General features: G+C 45.5%; 1 pseudogene; it reads right to left on the bottom strand.

The window, feature by feature from the left end:
* Positions 1 to 16916: 16916 nt before the first annotated feature.
* LOC119625598 (U4 spliceosomal RNA) lies at positions 16917 to 16999 on the bottom strand (annotated as a pseudogene).
* Between the last annotated feature and the right edge of the window lie 381 nt (positions 17000 to 17380).

The raw sequence follows: 17380 nt of genomic DNA, 5'->3' as shown, positions 1-17380 counted from the left end.
TGTCCAATTATTTAAGTTCCTACTAGATTCAGGATATGAAACCTTTGTAAAATGCATAGTGTGAGAGTATTTTCTCCAATCCTATTGGCTATTCTGTTTACTCTGTTGATAGTGTCTTTCGCTATGCAGATGCCCCTTAGTTTGAACAGGTCCCACTTGTCAATTTGTGTTGCAATTGCTTTTAAGGACTTAGTCATAAATTCTTTCCCAAAGCCGATGTTCAGAGTGATGTTTCCTAGGTTTTCTTCTAGGATTCATATAGTTTGGGGTCTTATAATTAAATCTTTAATCCTTGTGTTAATTTCTGTACATGGTGAAAGGTAGGGGTCCAGTTTCATTCATCTGCAAGGGGCTAGTCAGTTATCCCAGCACCATTTATTGAATAGGGAGTCCTTTCCCTATTGCTTATTTTTTTTAACTTTGTCAAAGATCAGATGGTTGTAGAAGTGTGTCTTTACTTATGGGTTCTCTGTTCTCTTCCATTGGCCCAAGTGTCTGTTTTTGTACCAGTACAATGCTGTTTTGGTTATTACAGCCTTAAAATATAATTTGAAGTTGGGTAATGTGATGCCTCCAGCTTTGTTCCTTTTGCTTAGAATTGCTTTGGCTATTCAGGCTCTTTTTTGGTTCTGTATGAATTTTAGAATAATTTTTTTCTAATTCTGTGAAAAATGATGTTGGTAGTTTGATAGGACTAGCATTGAATCTGCAGATTTCTTTGGGTAATATGACCATTTTAGTGATATTGATTCTTCCAATCCATGAGCATGGAAAGTCTTTCCATTTGTTTGTGTTATCTATGATTTCTTTCAGCAGTATTTTTTAGTTCTCCTTGTAGAGATGTTTCACCTTCTTGGTCAGATGTATTCCTAGGTATTTGTGAGTGTGTGGTATTGTAAATGGGATTGCCTTTTCGATCTGGCTGTCAGTTTGAACATTACTGGTGTATAGAAATGCTACTAATTTTCGAACATTGATTTTGTATCCTGGAACTTTATTGAAGTTGTTTGTCAGTTCCAGGAGGCTTTTGGTGGAGTCATGAGGGTTTTCTAGGTATACAGTCATATCACTGGTGAAGAGATATAGCTTGACTTCATTTCCTGTTTGGATGACTTTTGTTTCCTTCTCTTGCCTGATTGCTGTGGCTGGGACTTACAGCTTAAGAGTGTTGGGACAGGGAAATTGTCTTGGGTTATCCAGATGGACCCAATGTCATCACAAGGGTCCTTATCATTCAGAGGCAGGAGGGTCAGGGTCAGAGAGACTGGAAATAGGGCAGAAGCAGAGGTTGGGTGTCACGATGTGATCACATCACGGAAGACAGACAGACAACCTCCAGAAGCTGAAAGAGGCAAGGCAATGGGTTTGCCTCCAGAAGAGCACACTCCTGCAGACACCCCTCTTAGCTCCAGAAGACTCATTTCAGACTTCCTCCCCCAGAACCAGAAGATCATAGATTTGTGTTGTTTTAAGCCGCTAAGCTCAAGGTGATTTGTGACAGCAGTACTAGGAAACTGACACTGCTCCCTCTGGACCGGTCGCCCAGGGTGAGTCCAAAGTGATGGTGTCACAGGTTCAGGCTTCGCAGCCCCATTAGTGCTCTTGCTTTCCGGCTGAAGTCTGGTCTGTGGAGCCCCTGTGCCTCCAGGCAATTGGATTTGCTTAATTGCTTAATTTTCCTTCTAAGGCTCACCCTAGCCAGGGTCGCATGTGAGGCCTCTGACCAAATGTGACAACAGTTTTGATGAATGTGCAAGGAAGCCTCATTAAGATCAGTAATTCTTTCACCATCAACACCCACCCCAAAAAGATGTAACAGGGCTGGCACATGGTGCCCTGGAGCTGTGTTGTGCCACAGCCCCACTGGGCCCGGGGGCAGAGGACCCGGCTTCTTGTCCTTCACTGCTGTTGACATATTTATTACAGATCCGTTTCCAGTAGACCAGCCCCCAGGCACATTAGTGTAATAATGTAGGAAACCATTAGCAGGAGTTTTTAGGACCTGGGGTAAGGGAAGCTGTGACATGCTTGCCACAAAGGAATCTAACTGGCTTACTGTTCATTTAAAAAATCACTTTGAATGGCTCTAGCTTTGACACTTAGAGCTGCTATCCAATGTGTAAAATTAAGGAGCATGAAGGAACAAACTTTGCTAACTTCAGGAGAAGCTGGCAATTCAATTAGAATAATAATGGAAACCTACTGGGCGTAAAAAACTGCCTCACTCAGGGCCTTGGTTCCAGAGAGACTGGTCTTGCCCAGATCTGAAGGGTCTCTGTGACTGACAGTGAATTTCACACCGTGCAGGCCTCCAGGAAGAGGAAAGTGCATGTGGTCAATGTGTTCTTTATCACGGCGTACAGGCTACGTGTTACCTGTAAAGCTGCAAAGGTATCAGGCAGCCTGGCAGATGCAGGCTGGAGTGGGAATCTTGCAGGAATAGAACAGGATGCAGACGTTGGCTTTGGTGCAATCCTAGACTCTTTCCACCCTGGTGAGTCGAAACGTCCATGGTGATGAGACCTTTCTGAGAGGACAGTGCAGAGCCCGCCTCGATATTTTAGGCCTTTTCAGTCACTGGTCAAATCAGAGCTGTCTCCTTCCGGGAACACCGAACACAGCAAAATCTGATGTAACAAAAACTAACATGTACTGACTGAGTGTCCTCTGTGCCAGTCACTGTGCGAGCCCTGGAATGCTCCTTGGTCAGAGCGCGGTACACAGTAAGTGCCCAATAAATGGGAACTACTGTTTTTATTGCAGGTCATTGGGATTACTGCTGCTGATCAGATGTGAGGTAGTCTTATCTCCACAGCAAGATTGGCTGCTCCATGAAGGCGGATGCCCTCACACACACACGCACATGTGCTACATATATGTATTTTCACACCCCAAGAAAAGAGGCCAACACGGTCACCATACGTGGATACTCATTAAACTCTCTTCGACTTGAAATGGAGTCAAGTGTACATTCTTTTTTAAAGTCTGCAGTGTGGAGCCGAGTGTTTACGTAGCATTGAATGACAGAGGTCCTTCCAACGTCCACTTGCCATAGCGAACATGTGTGTGTTTCATGGGCTTTGTTACCAAGGAGCTCACCGATCCTTCCCACTGAACCTAAAGTGAAATCACAGCCTTGGGTCTAATGAGATCACTCTTTCCACTTTGGGCAAATAAATATGATTTTTTTAAAAAGTTCTCTTCAAAGTCTGCTTTGAAGAGCGAGTGAGAGAGGTGGGTAGCAGATGAGGATGGAATCAGAGCTCCTGTCACTTCCTGCCTTCCTTTTTAAAGCTCTTGACGAGCCTGCTTTTTGTGGAAGTCTTGGTTACTAGTATGATGTCTTGGTTGGTAGGAATACTGGATTCCTGGAAGTAAGAGTGTTGGGACACCAAGATGGGCATGCTGCCTAGGATCTCTTCATGCCATCCCTTCCCCAAACCACACTCACCAGCATGACATTAAAGAGTAGGTGAGCTGGTCTACAGTCCTCTGTTGAAGGGCCTGGAGAGGTCGGATTACTTTCCCAAGCTCACATAGCCATTAAGAGCTGGAATCAACTTACACTAAGGTATCCTCACTACCCAACTTCTTCCCCAATTTTGAGTGAAATATATACATATATGTGTGTGTGTGTGTGTGTATGATATATATCACATATATCAGCAGAGTTTCTGTCCTCTGCTGCTTTTTGTAGGTCACAGTTTCTCCTGGCAAGGTGTGTTACCCAGAGTTCTTATACCTTGAACGGGGTGGACTTGCTGCAGTGTAAGGACAGGGTGTACAGTGTCACAGCACTTCCCAAGCTCTGTGGGAGGCACCCTGACCCCAAGCAGATCTGACCAGAGGGACCAAGGTGGGCTCACTGTGAATTAAGGGCAGCTGGGACATGGGTACACTTTGGTAATATTTGTTCCATGAAATTCTAGTTAAAATGAACAGGACCATGTAACAGCATTAATTGTAGTCAGAATAATCCCAAATTAGCCATTTTAATACCTACTTCCTATAACCCAATTCAGTTTACTCTTGAAGCCTAGATTGGCTACATATATAATGGAAGTAAGTCAATTAACTATGATATAAACCAGTAATTTTTTTTCTAGATTCAGTTATATTTGGAATATGAAAATTACAGAGACCCAGATTTTAAATGTAGACTTTTTTCTTAACCTGAAAGATGATCAAGGCAAGGGGTAGAGAAGGAAGAAAAGGGCACCAAATGCCAGCCTGAGGATGAACTCTTGAGAATAGACTAGAAAAGAAATGGAAATAATTCGGAGCAAAAATATCCTAGCAAATAATGTTTATCTTCACTGTGAGAAGATAAGTTCATCTTTGAAACAAGAATAAGATGATATGAAAAATGAACAGAAAATAAAAGTGAACCCTTAGACAATTTCTTTTTTATGAAACTACAACATGTGATTGCTAAAATAAATATTCTGTTTTCAACAGAATATTTGGGAGATAAAAGTCAAGGAAATCTCTGAGAAAACAAACAATACATCAAAGAAACAAACAAATGAGCAAAGGAAAGAGACAGGATTAACCCCAGAGGTCCTAGATTCGCTCATCCTGAATGGGAGGTATGATTCCATGCAGCCTCCGCTTGAGTTGGTATCCACACTCCAAGCCCCTGGAGCAGTTCTCTGACAAGTGACTGTTTCAATACTGCAATTTGTCAGTTAAGTCCCAAATGGGATCAAATCACCCTTCTCACTGTGCTTGGCTTATGTCACCAATGAGTTTTACCCGAAGTCTGAATCTTGTTCTTTAAATTCCAAAAAATGGTCCACTCTCGGGTAGTACTTTTGCTCACCCCATTGCATGTTTATATTTCCAGCTTTATCCCAGCTTCCTGTCGTCAGGTTATCGGCCAGCCCTGGTGTCCACGGCATGTGGGAGCCCTCTCATTCACCTGGTGCCCAGGGCATGTGGGAGCTCTCTGGTTCGCCTTCTTGGCTGGGAAGCCTATGTCTATCTGGAGATGATGGTGGTCCAGAAGGGCTGAGCAGGGGCCAGAGAGATCCACCAGGAGCAAACCCACTCCCACTCCAGCGCTGTGTCAATGGCCCTTAGCATTGTCAGAGGTGGAGAGTGTGGGCTCCAGAACAGCCCGGGCATGTGAGGGCTGCCCATGGCTGCCTCCGTACAGCCCAGGGAACACAGTGAGCACTCAGTCATCATTCTCTGTACTGTCATTAGTCTTCTCCAACCACTAAATGCCCTAGCGGGAGAGGCTGAGAGATTCCTACAAGGTGGAGGACTTGCCACCGGAGCCCCATAGAGGAGGAAACAGTGCTGGCTTGGCCTTCAACTGGCTGAAAACTCTTACCAAAGACATGCTGTAATCTCCAAGACACTGGAGCTCCATGGGTCGGAGCAACGGAAGAAGCCGAGGCCACCCTCCACCAGCTTGTTCACCCCACGAAGCTTCAGTGCTTGCTCTGATACCTCCCATCCTTGCAGCAACCTTTAAGGGAGGGCTGATATCCTCTCCAGTTCACAGGTGAGGAAAAGGAGGCAGCAGAGTGGCTGCATAGGTCACCCAAAGACCACACAGAGAGGAAGAGGCAGAGCCAGGATTTGAACCAGGAAATCTACCCAGAAAGGTACCAGCTGCTCAGTCTACAGAGTGGACAAGGCTTCCTGCTCTGGCTGTGGGTGGGTTGTGGAGGGTAGAGGCTCAGACCCCATCAGCTTCAGCCCCTCCTCCTGCTCAGGGGAACCCTGAAAATACAGAAGGCTCTGGAAGCACAGTTTAGAATGACTGGGCAAGTTAGAAAGAGCAGTGAGAGCCTGGGAGCCGGCCAGTGGGTTCCTGAACATCAGAGAGGTCCCAGGAAGGAAAGCAGGGCCGGGTGAAGCTGCTAAGGGCTTTGATGGCAGAGTTGTGACAGAAGGGTTTAATTTGTCAAAAAAGAGCCAAAAAGTCCCTGTAGGGAAACTGAGAAGGAGGATGCATGCCCTGACCCCAGCGAGTGCTCTGTCTAGTTGGAGACGAAAGACAGAGCACCACTGATGAGGCCTCCAGGGCCCTAGATATACGGGCAAGGGATGCAGAGAGCTCTCTGTGTCCAAAGCACTCAAGGAAGACTCTGTGGAAAGTGGACATGCCTGGCTCCCAGGTGGGCAGGGTGTGGGCAGGGGAAAGCACTGCGAAGTCCTTGGGAACAGGCCCAGGCTGTGGTTTCCCAGAGCAGGGCAGGCGCATGATGGAAGGAGTGGGGGAGTTGCCCCAGGAATGATGAGGAGAGTGATCTCCCTCTATATAAAGGGAGCTGGAGGGAGGAGACCAGGAGGAGGAAGGGGTCAGAATAAAGGGAGAGGAAGGCCTAGCCAAGGCTTTGGATGTGGATGGCTTAAAGATTTCCAGGGAAAATTGCTTTTGGCAATGGTGGAGGGAGGATTTAGAGTAGGTGACACTGGAAATAGGGGCATAGGCTTGGAAGGTGCCACGATAGCCTGGGAAGATAGAGAGCATCAGAGTCTGGATGGAAGCAGGAGGCTGGGGCGGGAAAGGAAAAGGTGAGTGGGGAAGGGGAAAGTGGCAGGAAGGCTGGCTCCAAACCTGGCCCTGCCCAGCCACCAGCACAAACGGCCTGTGAGCTCTGGGTTTCTCGTCTTTACAATGTGGATATGACAGTCACCATGTGCAACGGTGTCTTAAGGGCTTCGTGGGAAGGCGGGAAGGTGACAGTAACGGGCCCAGCACAGCTGGCTCCTGGCAACGCAAGAAACGGCTGTTTCCTGTCCTCAGAGGGACCTGGTGACAAACTGGCTGCGAGGCTGAAAGAGGAAGGAGTCAGAGAGGGGTGCATGATGTAAGCCAGGCTTGCTGGAACCCAGGTGGGCCATGGACACCTAGGTGGGATCAGCCCCACCCGTATCACTTGTGGACAGGCCGCGAGGGGGCAAGGTGGCTTCCTGCTGCCCTTGGAGGAGCGAGATCTGTGGGGCAGACACGGACTTGCACTGCCCCGGCCCCCTGATCTCCAGACACCACCAGACTCTCCCCACTTTCCCCACTTGCCCTTTCTAGAATGGAAAGAGCCTGGAGAACTGGACGACCTCATCCAAAGCCCACCACTGCCACTCCAGAGAACCGTCTCCTTCTGGAGGTTTCTTCTTCAGGGTTTCACACCCAAACAAATCAACAGAGGAGCTATGAGCCAGAATCCTCCATCCAGGGCTGTCCCTGGCCTCTGGAAAGGGGATTTCTCATGCAGGAGATGTATAAGACGTGTCTGTCAGATCAGAGAAATTGCAATCACTGTCAGATCTGTGGGATTTTCTGTCTTCCCTCGGACAGGTGTGGCTACGTTCATGTCAGAAGGGAACACCGGGGTCTAAAAGGCCAAAGGGCAGAAACAAGAAGCAGAAGAAATACATTCATTGGCTTGTTTGGCAGTACGGAATCACAAATTGCACTGTGTGAATTTAAAACGTTTTAAAAATTGTATTGTCAAGACCATTTAAGAATTTGGAGTAATCCTCATATTTGCTTAATATTAACCCACTACGTGTCCGTCTGTTTCCCTTTCTCTTTGACCCTGGATGTTCTAATGTAATCAGCATTTTCTGAGTTGAAAATTGAAGCTGAGGATGACTAGAAGGAAGAAGGTATATTAAAAAATAAATATAGACCAGGATAACACTGATTCAATTTTGTCATGAAGGAGAAAAAGTGAACACCAGATCCAACTCTGAACTTGAGGTTGGAGAGCTGAGACTTAATTGAGAGCAGAAATAGAAACACATTTGCTCGCTGGGCTTTGACCATCTGCCAGCAGCACATCCATGGTTTCCTCAGTGTCTGTGCGTCATGCTCATGATGTCTCCTGTTTTCCCTCCGCCCCGAATTCAGAAATAATTGAGAAGATTCAACAGATGTGGTTCTATCTCGGTTTCTCTTTGTTATTCAAATGAGAGAGGAAAGCAAAACTCTAAGGAGATGGTTTTAATTAGAAATAAAATAACAACATCTTATGCTTGCAGACCACTAGATCTGAAATTGATTTGCAAATAGGAATTTGTTAGTCCTTCCAACGTTTCCTAAGATAGGGTTGTGGAAAATGTTATTCTAGTTTTAGACAGAGAAGAGGGCTCTGCAAGAAGCAGTGGCCGTAGAATGAAAGACCCTTCAAGAGGCGACTGCTTAAATTCCTTGTAAACATCGCTTGAAATGAAAACCAGAACGAGGCTGCTTCTCCGTGAGTCACTCGCACCCAGATGTGGCAAAGTTAACGGGAGAACTTCCTTGCTCTGACTTCCAGATGGCTTGAAAGAAAACAATGTCTTTATCACTGGAGTGTTTCAAATCAATCATGGATAGATCAAAACTTCCTGCTACATGGGGGTGGGGTCAGAACGAACTGGGCCATTGTTTCTGCACGTGGATCTTCAGGATTGTTCTGAGATGGCACTGGAACAAGCTGAACTGTGAGCATGAAATTCCAGAGAAGAGAGGGCAGTCCTAGAGGAGCTTACTAAGAACGGACCTTTGGTTCCAGAGGTGGAATTGAAGCAGGCTCCTGCCCTTCTGAACGACGGGGCCCTCCACTGCATTGAATGGTGGCCCCCACAAAAGACACATCCACATCTTAATGCCCAAATATAAATTCTCATATTTGGAAAAAGAGTCTTTGCAGATGTAATTAAGTAAAAGCTCTCAAGATGAGACCATCTTGGATTATTCAGAGAGGCCCTAAATCCAATGTCAAGTGTCCTTGCAAGGGACGGAAGAGGAGAGACCCAGAGAGAAGAGAAGGTCGTGTGAAAGTGAGGTGGAGATATACACCCAGCAAGACCAGGAACGCCTGCAGCCACCAGAAGAAGGAAGAGGCAAGGATGGATTCTCCCCCAGGGCCTTCAGAGGATGCATCACCCTGTCAACACCTGGATTCTTGACTTCCAGCCTCCTGAACTGTGAGAGAATAAACTTCTTTTGTTTGAAGCCACCAAGTTTGTGGCACTTAGTCATGGCAGTTAGGAAACTTAATAGAGGCCCTGACACAGAGAACACAGATGGACAAAACAAAGAAAGCCTTGTGTCACCTTCTAGTCTCTAAGGACCCACAGCGGGAGAAGGAGGAGCGGGAAGACAGAAGGGGTGGGGTGGCAGCCTGTTGCCATCATGAGCGATGGCCAGGGCTTTCTAACAGGAGCAAAGTTGGGAGGACTTTTCTGACCAGCTGCCCTGGTAACCTGGATGGAAAGGACCAACACATCCACCATCAGTGGGGTTCAGTCCAGACATCTCCTCAGCTGTCTCAGAGAGCAGATAGCAGGTATGCTGGACTTAGGGTCCCAAAAGTTGGGGTCTGGTGTCCTAGCCAGAGCAACTGGGCCTTCTGGATTGGTCCCAGACACAAATGACCCACAGACCCTTTAACGACACTCAGCTAAAGATCAGTCACACTTTTGCATTTCAAACTTAGGTGACTGAGCCTGAATTCAAGCTCCTTGCATTAAAATCAAGATGCATTGGCCATTTTTATCTTTAAGACCTCAGGCTTTAACTAAAGTAGGGGAGTGTGGCAGCTAAACAAGGTTTGTCTCATAACACATGATTTATTTGGGAGGAGGCACCCAGGCCCCAAAAGTAGGTTTTCCCAGGACTCCAGGAAGTACTTTTAGGATCTTTAAATTAGGAATAATCTTAGAAATAGGGAAGAAGGACTCACGTCTGATCTGATCACCATGCAGGCACCAAGCCCTGCCACAGGAAGACAGTCACAAATTGGTTAAGCTTTTTGAACACTGGGGACCTCATCTGTTCAGAGTAGAACCTACCTGTTCTGAACTGACATTATTCCTGGAGGCTGATTTCATAGTGTTTTGTTTTGTTTGTTTGTTTGTTTGTTTGTTTTGAGGAATCTCGCTCTGTCATCTAGGCTGGAGTGCAGCGGTGGGGTCTCAGTTTACTACAACCTATGCCTCCCAGGTTTTAGTGATTTTAGTGATTCTCCTGCTCAGCCTCCTGAGTAGCTGGGATTACAGTTGTACATCACCACATTTGGCTAGCTTTTATATTTTCAGTACAGATAGGGTTTCACCATGTTGGCCAGGTTGGTCTTGAGCTCCTGGCCTCAAGTGATCCACCTGGCCACCTTGGCCTCCTAAAGTGTTGGGACTACAGGCCTGAGCCACCATGCCTGGCCCTGATTTCATAGCTTTAAAAGTACAGTGTTCACTAAAAGGTGTTTCTGAATTAGGTATAGTTTGTGATAGGGGCTAGAAGGATATGGTCAGGAATACAGCAGTTTAAAAGGCACATGTAGTCTATTTAAAATGAGGGTATGATCTGATCAATTAATGCTTTAAAAATACAAGTGAAATACTCAAATTAAAAACTCAATGGAGAGTACAGAAGAAAGAATGGGTGAACTTGAGAGAACAACAGAAACTAACAAATCTGGACAATAGAGAGAAAATAGACTGAAAAAGAAACAGAGCCTCAGGGACGTGTGGGACTATAACAGAAAATCTAATTCTCATGTCCTCAAAGTCTTAGGAGGAGAGAATAAAGAGGAAGATCCTGAAAAAGTATTCAAATAAATAATGGCTGAAAATGTCCCAAGTTTGGCAAAAGACATCAACTTATAGATTTGAGATGCTGAGCAAATCCTAAACAGGACAAACTCAAAGAATCTCATGCCAAAACACAGCATAATCAAATTCCGGGAAACCAAACACAAAGTAAAATCTTGAAATTGGTGACAGCAAAACAATACCTTCCCCTGGCGGGAGAAGCAGTTTGAATGACAGCAGGTATCTCAACAGAAATTATGGGGGCCAGAAGGAAGTGGCACAACATTTTCCGAGTGCTGAAATAAAAGCTGTCAACCCCAAATTCCATATCTGGCAAAAGCATCCTTTAGGAAAGAAAGAAAAAGAAAGATGTGCTCAAATAAAGGAAAATTAAGAGAATGTGTTGCCAGCAAGCCTGCTCTAAAAGAAAGCCTCAGGGAAGTTTGTTAAACAGAAAGAAAATAAAAGACTCTTGGCACATCAGGAAAGAAGGACAGTGGAAAGAATAAAATATGCGACATGCTGCTTTGCAGCCATGAGTCACCAAGCAGGAGTAAAGCCAGTCTGAAACTGGCTTGCTGGAGAGACTGCCCTGAGATAGAGATATGTGGTCAGGAGAACTCCAGTGTGGCTCTCTTGAGTGCCGACTTCTAGGATTCAAGCTGTATGAGAATGGGCAGGACCTGTCAAAGGCAAATCATCCTAGGTGGGTGCCAGCTAATCAGATGAGCCCCATAAAGATGGACCAGGGGTTAGAGACATTCTCCTACTGATGCTGAAGAAGCAGCCACCTCACAGGGGTCACAACTGCCACAGTGAGGGGCGGCCTCTAGGAGTTGAGGGCTGCAGTTATAGAACTGCAAAGAACCAAATTCTGCCAAGAACTTGAATGAGCTTAGAAGAGGACTTCAAACTCCAGATGAGCATACAGCTGGCCAAGAGGACCCAGACTCCTGACCCATGGTAACTGTGAGATAACAAATACATGTTGCAGTCAGTCACAAATACACACACACACACACACACACACACACAGAGGCATTAAAAGTAAAGATATGATCCAAGTCAATTGATTATTACACTAAGTATAGGTCATCATTTTGCATCAATAAAACAACACCTTCAGTGATGTCAACCCAATGTAAACATTGTATCCATCAGTTCTTGCACAGGGAATCAAAATTTGCAATTTGTATTACAAATAAAAATTAAATTTGCAATTTAATTTTTAAATGTCAAAAAAGTTCAGTTGTATGAACATGATTAGTGATATTCCCAAATTACTCAGATATCCACCAGCATACAAACTGTGCTATACCCACAAAGAGAGCACTGTGCAGCCACAAAAAAGAGAACTCTGCTCCTACCTTGGACAAATCCCACAAATAGCATGTTTAACAAATGAAGCCAGACACAAAAGTGTATATGCGACACAATTCAATTTACCTAAAGTACAAACACAAATCTATGGCAACACTAATCTATGTTATTAGAAATTAGAATTGTGATTGGTTTTGGAAGGAGTTCCCCCCGGGACGGGCTTATCTGGTGCTGCCAATTCTGGTGCCCGGCTTCCTTGATGTGTTTAGTTGGTACACATTTATATGTAGACTCTTGTGTATGTATATCATGTGTGACTAAAAAGTTTCAAATGACGCAGGAACAGCTTCCACTATGAAAATGAGCAGTTTGTATTTGCTGTGGGGCGTGGTCTTGTTGCTCTGCCTGAATTGGAGGTTCTCCCTGTAAGAAGCAGGCCATGACACTAATGGCACCTTCCACACGGGTGCCACCCCATCTGCATTTGTGACCCATCTACATTTGCGACCAAGGTGGGCCGTGACCAGGTGTGACCCAGGCCACGACATGATGACAAAATAGGCCACCTCATCCCCCCGCCCGCCATGAGCCATGGCCCATGGCAAGCTATTAGGGCTTACACCATACAGAAACCATCTTTTCTCTGTTTACAGCCACCAGCCACAGAACGCACATTCGTTCCTTGCTCTGCAGAGTAGTGACCGGAGCTTAGTACCTTCGGTGTCAGGTAGGACCCCCAGGACGTAGGGAAGAAGGGGACTGTGGAAGAAAGACTCGGCTAAGTTGTTCCAGGCAATCAAGAGGAAGTCAGGGTGAGGCGTCCCAGTTACTCTCCTTTGCCCTGAGCCCGGTCCCTGCACTGCCTCTACTTGTCATGAGTAACTTGGGGAGCCACCCTGTCTACTTCAGTCAGCAGCTAGAGTTTGGAGGGTAGGAGGAAGAGAAGAGCCAGGGAATGACCACCCCCACCACCCCCAACAGTATCTCTGTGTGCAACCAACGTCCGCCTCCCCTAAATCTATTGGTGTCAGTGAACTCTGGAGCATTCATTTAGACGTAAAATCTCAGGGGAATGGCCCAAACTCTCTGGCCGATTGGCAGCCTCGCTGACCTCTGCTCATTCACTTGACTTCTGAGTGGGGGTCAACTCTTTACCCTGGCCAAGAGATTCATGTTGGCACCCACCCCAGTGGGCATCACCCCTCACCTTACACAGCAGGCACTTGCTCCTCCTTCAGTAATCTCAGTGCAGGAGACTTAGAGTGATTTTGTGGAATTTTTATTGGTGCGTGGCAGTGGGATGGAGGTGTTGTACATGCCACCAAAGGGATGACTCCAGAACGGCCATCGTGTAGAAACCTGTAAAAACTGGCATCTCAGCAACATGGCAAAACCCCGTCTCCACTAAAAATACAAAAAAAATTAGCCAGGCATGGTGGTGCGTGCCTGTAATCCCAGTTACTAGGACGGCTGAGGCAGAAGAATCGCTTGAAACCAGGAGGTGGAGGTTGCAGTGAGCCGAGATCAAGCCACTGCACTCCAGCCTAGGAGACAGAGCAAAACTCCACCTCAAAAAAAAAAAAAAAAAAAAAAAAAGGAGGAAAGGAAAGAAAGGAAGAAAGAAAAGAAAATTGGCGTTTCAGGGGTGGTCTCTCTGTCATGGTGGTGCTTTTCGTGTGCCCGGGCTTCAGAACGGCTGCAGCCCTGGGCAGGTTAAGATGTCAGATGTGGTTGATCCCAGGAGCCACCCCCCGCCCACACTCTGCCGACCTCCCAGCGGCTCCCCTGAATGCTGCTTCAGGAGATGCCATGCCAGGCACTTCAGCAATGCCCATGGGTCGCAGATCTGTGTGTGTGTGTGTGTGTGTGTGTGTGTGTGTGTGTGTGTGTGTGTTGGGGAATGTCTGTTCAAAGAGTCAACGCTGAACTCGGAGGGACGCAGCATCTCACATCCACAGGGGCGGGGTTTAGACATGGCCACGCCCACCAGAGCACCTGCGACTCCAGGCCAGGTAGCAGGTGCCTCCAGATAGTTCTTCCTTCTCCCCTAGACAAATGGAGAACCTGAGGGGGACTGTGTTCCATGGAGAGGACTCCCTTTTACAAAAGGTTCACAACCACATTTTCAAATAGCAGTGTCTTCTAGTTCCTTCAGCTTTTCTTAGATAAGATTTCTGTTTATAACAATGGCCACCACAAAATGGTCATCAGCTGCTCAGAGTCACAGCTACTACAGAGAGTGCCTTAGACATCCACAGGCATTTCGGAAGGTAAATTGGACACGAGCAAAAGACAGAAGACCTTTCTTGCAGACGTGGTTTATTTGACTTGGGGGTGAAAATGCACCAATACAAGGCCTGTCTTTTTTAATCACCTAGAATAACTGATTTGTCTCTGAAAACTGAAATTAAATCTTTACTTGTTTGCCGTCCTTCTTAATTCTTTCAGATTTCCGTTTCAAATAGCAAGAATACCATATATTTGAAGCTCTGTTTTTTCTCGTCTGTTTCAAATAGCAAGACTAGTATATATTTGAAGCCCCTTTTATTTTATTTTTATAATTGCAACGAAGATAACACAGATCAGACTTAAAGATTTGTGGAAGAATCAACATATTTATTTCTCAAGTCATTGGCTCTGATCCAATGCCTGAAAGATGATTTGGTTTTTCCTACATGGGGCATGTTTTTGTCAATATTTAAAGCCTTCACCGTAGCACTGATTAATAGAGAATGTTTGAATTGACTAACCATTTCACACTCCTCGAAGTATTTTTAATTGAAAAAGGCAGTACAACTAATGTGAGGGGACATTCAAAAACTTTTAGAGGAAGCTGATATCTGATTGTTATGAGAAGAAAAAACACTGTTCTAAAATTCTTAAAATAATGAAGTTAACTTTCAATTTCAAAACATAGTAAGTAATCTGTTTCTCTCTGGTATTTTAATGTCAGGTTTGAAGAGGCAGCAGTTATTTCTGGAAGGGAGAATAAACTATTCTCTCTTCAATCGGCTCAGAATTACTTTCTTTTTAGTTACTGTACTTGTTTTATCAGCAGCTACTCCACTGGTTTTACCATGTGTTTTTATTTTATTTTATTTTAATTTTTGCCCTAATGTTAATCATGGCAGCTCCAAAGACAGGTGAGAAAACTTCATGAGAAAAAATACGATACGTTTCCAGGCTCCCAGTTGTCCCCAGATGTGACCTGGCAGCCTGTCTGTTCTGTGTAGGGATATGCTTGATAAAGTCTTCACAACACTCCCCAGGAAACACGTATTTTGCTGGAGACACGTGTGCTAGTGAGATCCCCACCTCTCCAGCACAGTTCGGGAAGTGGGGTTTTCGTCATTAATTACAAATTGTCTCTGAGACAGCAGAACTTAGGGAAGGAGTTAGTGAATCAAAATGTGGTGAAGCAAAGAATGGAGGAGGGCTTTGACGCTGCAGCGAAGAGGATTTGGGACTAATGAGAGCAAATGATGATGACCATAAGCTTTTACTAGGAAAACGCCCCCGCCTGATTTTTCCTTTCAGAAATGCCTCCCATAAATGGTGGAAATCCTATAAATATCCCCTCCACAAATCGGCTGGAGGAAGACACAGCGGGAAGAGGGGGGTTGTGTAGTTTGCGGTGGAGTGGAATTCCTCGGCCCCAATTCAGAGCCATTCCCTGTGGGATCCTTCTGCTTTAAAGTGGTCCCCGGGTGGGGCTCCCAGAGTACCCACGTTCTGAGCCAAGCTGATTATCTCTGCTTTTTATCTACAGACGGAAATAGGAGCAATACACACAAAATTAGCTCCATAAATAAATGCTGAGGTCTAATGGCCCGGTCGGCTCTGGCCCAGGAGGCTGTGGGACGTTCTCTGGTCTCTTTCATCTCTGGTTGTGGCTGGTTGGCCCAGGACGCAGGAAACTCGTGTTTTCTGCCATCAGAGAAGTGCTCTGGTGGCCTCCGTCCATTTTCCCTGGGGGAGAAAAATTTACTTTGTACTAATTGGCCTCCTTCTTGGCAGCGCTGGTGCAATCGTCACAGTCCCCTGAGCTGAGACCGAGTCCTCCGTGGAAAGGAGAGACGGTGACAGGCGGCTTCGGCTCAAGGACACAGAGCTAAGAGATGAGGGCATGTACTTTCTGGAAACTTCTCAGCAAATGGCTGGTCCTAGGACAAAGCCTGTCATCCACGTCCCTTGCTCAGAGCTACTCCAGGTGGCATCTCCCTCCCCAGACACCGTTCCCGCACCCCGCAGCACAGGATCCCAGTGCAGCGTGTGCTGCCTTTCTCGAAAGCACTGTGCAAACTGTAGGTCAAAGGATGCTCTTCCCAGCAGTTATTTCAAATTTCGTAAACAGCCCTTCCTGACTGTGCTGTGCTCATAAAGCAGTCATCCATATGGTAGAAAAGAGGAGGACATCAGAAGCCTTCCACAATTCACCACGCAAAGGTAACGGCTGCAATATTGTGGCAGGGTCACACTCATTTAAAAAGAGCCTTGTAGTTATTTTTTGTATTCAGTAACATAACCTGCTTTTTTTTTTTTTTTTTTTTTACTTAACATTGTCCCATGTTCATTTTCTCCTGTTATTAAAAACTCTCAAACAGTTTATACTGACAGTATAATATTTCATCACTTAGCTTTCCATTATTTATTTGAAGACATCTCTCAGATGATGGACACTGTGGTTTTTCTTAGATTTCATTATTATAAATGAGGTGGTGAGGAACACCTTCAGGCATAAATCATTGTCTCCGTTCTTTATTATTCCCTCAAAGTCGATGATTCATCACGGCATTACTGGGTCAAAGGTAATGGACATTGGATCATTTTTAACACACAAATTTCCAAATTGCTTTCCAAAAGCACTCTAACACTTTGTAGCCTCACTCTTGCCAAGGATCTGGGAGGCTACCCGGCCCCTCCCCACCGGACTCCCAGCACTGGGCATTAACAGTTTTAAAAACCTCTGCTTAGGAGAGCGCTGCTTTGATCTGCGTTTCTCTGACCATCAGTAATGTTAGGCACATTTCTCATTTACTCATCCCACATTTTACACTATTATTATTGTGGGGAAGTTTTTAATTAGCAATAATCGCACCTCGGATAAATCTCACGGGTTACGATACTACCACTGTGCAAAGCTGTGCACTATGATTATTTTAAATTTAACTCTTTAATCTTAATATTTGGGGTTGTATACAGTAGATAATGTGTTTTTCTAAATAGCCAACCAATTATATGAGCACCACTTACTGTCTAATCCTCCAAGTCATCCTGGTTTGTGATGCCTTTTTTGTCGAATATTCACTTCCTTTCCCTCTTTCCAGGTTATCTCTCCTGCCCTGTGAAGTCTGTCTGTCCTTGGATCAGACCAGTGTGAGGATTATGGATATAATTTCCCTGCACGCCGACAACCGGCCTTACTGATGAGGCGTATACCACCATCTCACTGTTTACCCTTCATCTCCTATCTGTTGTTTTTGGTGTTTTTTAATCCCAAGTAGCTTTCAATTTTTTCTCCTTA

The sequence above is a fragment of the Chlorocebus sabaeus genome, chromosome 10, assembly GCF_047675955.1.
Source record: "Chlorocebus sabaeus isolate Y175 chromosome 10, mChlSab1.0.hap1, whole genome shotgun sequence".
NCBI classification, from domain to species: domain Eukaryota; kingdom Metazoa; phylum Chordata; class Mammalia; order Primates; family Cercopithecidae; genus Chlorocebus; species Chlorocebus sabaeus.
Note: the sequence above shows the minus strand (reverse complement) of the source record. Positions and strands in the feature narration are given on the sequence as shown.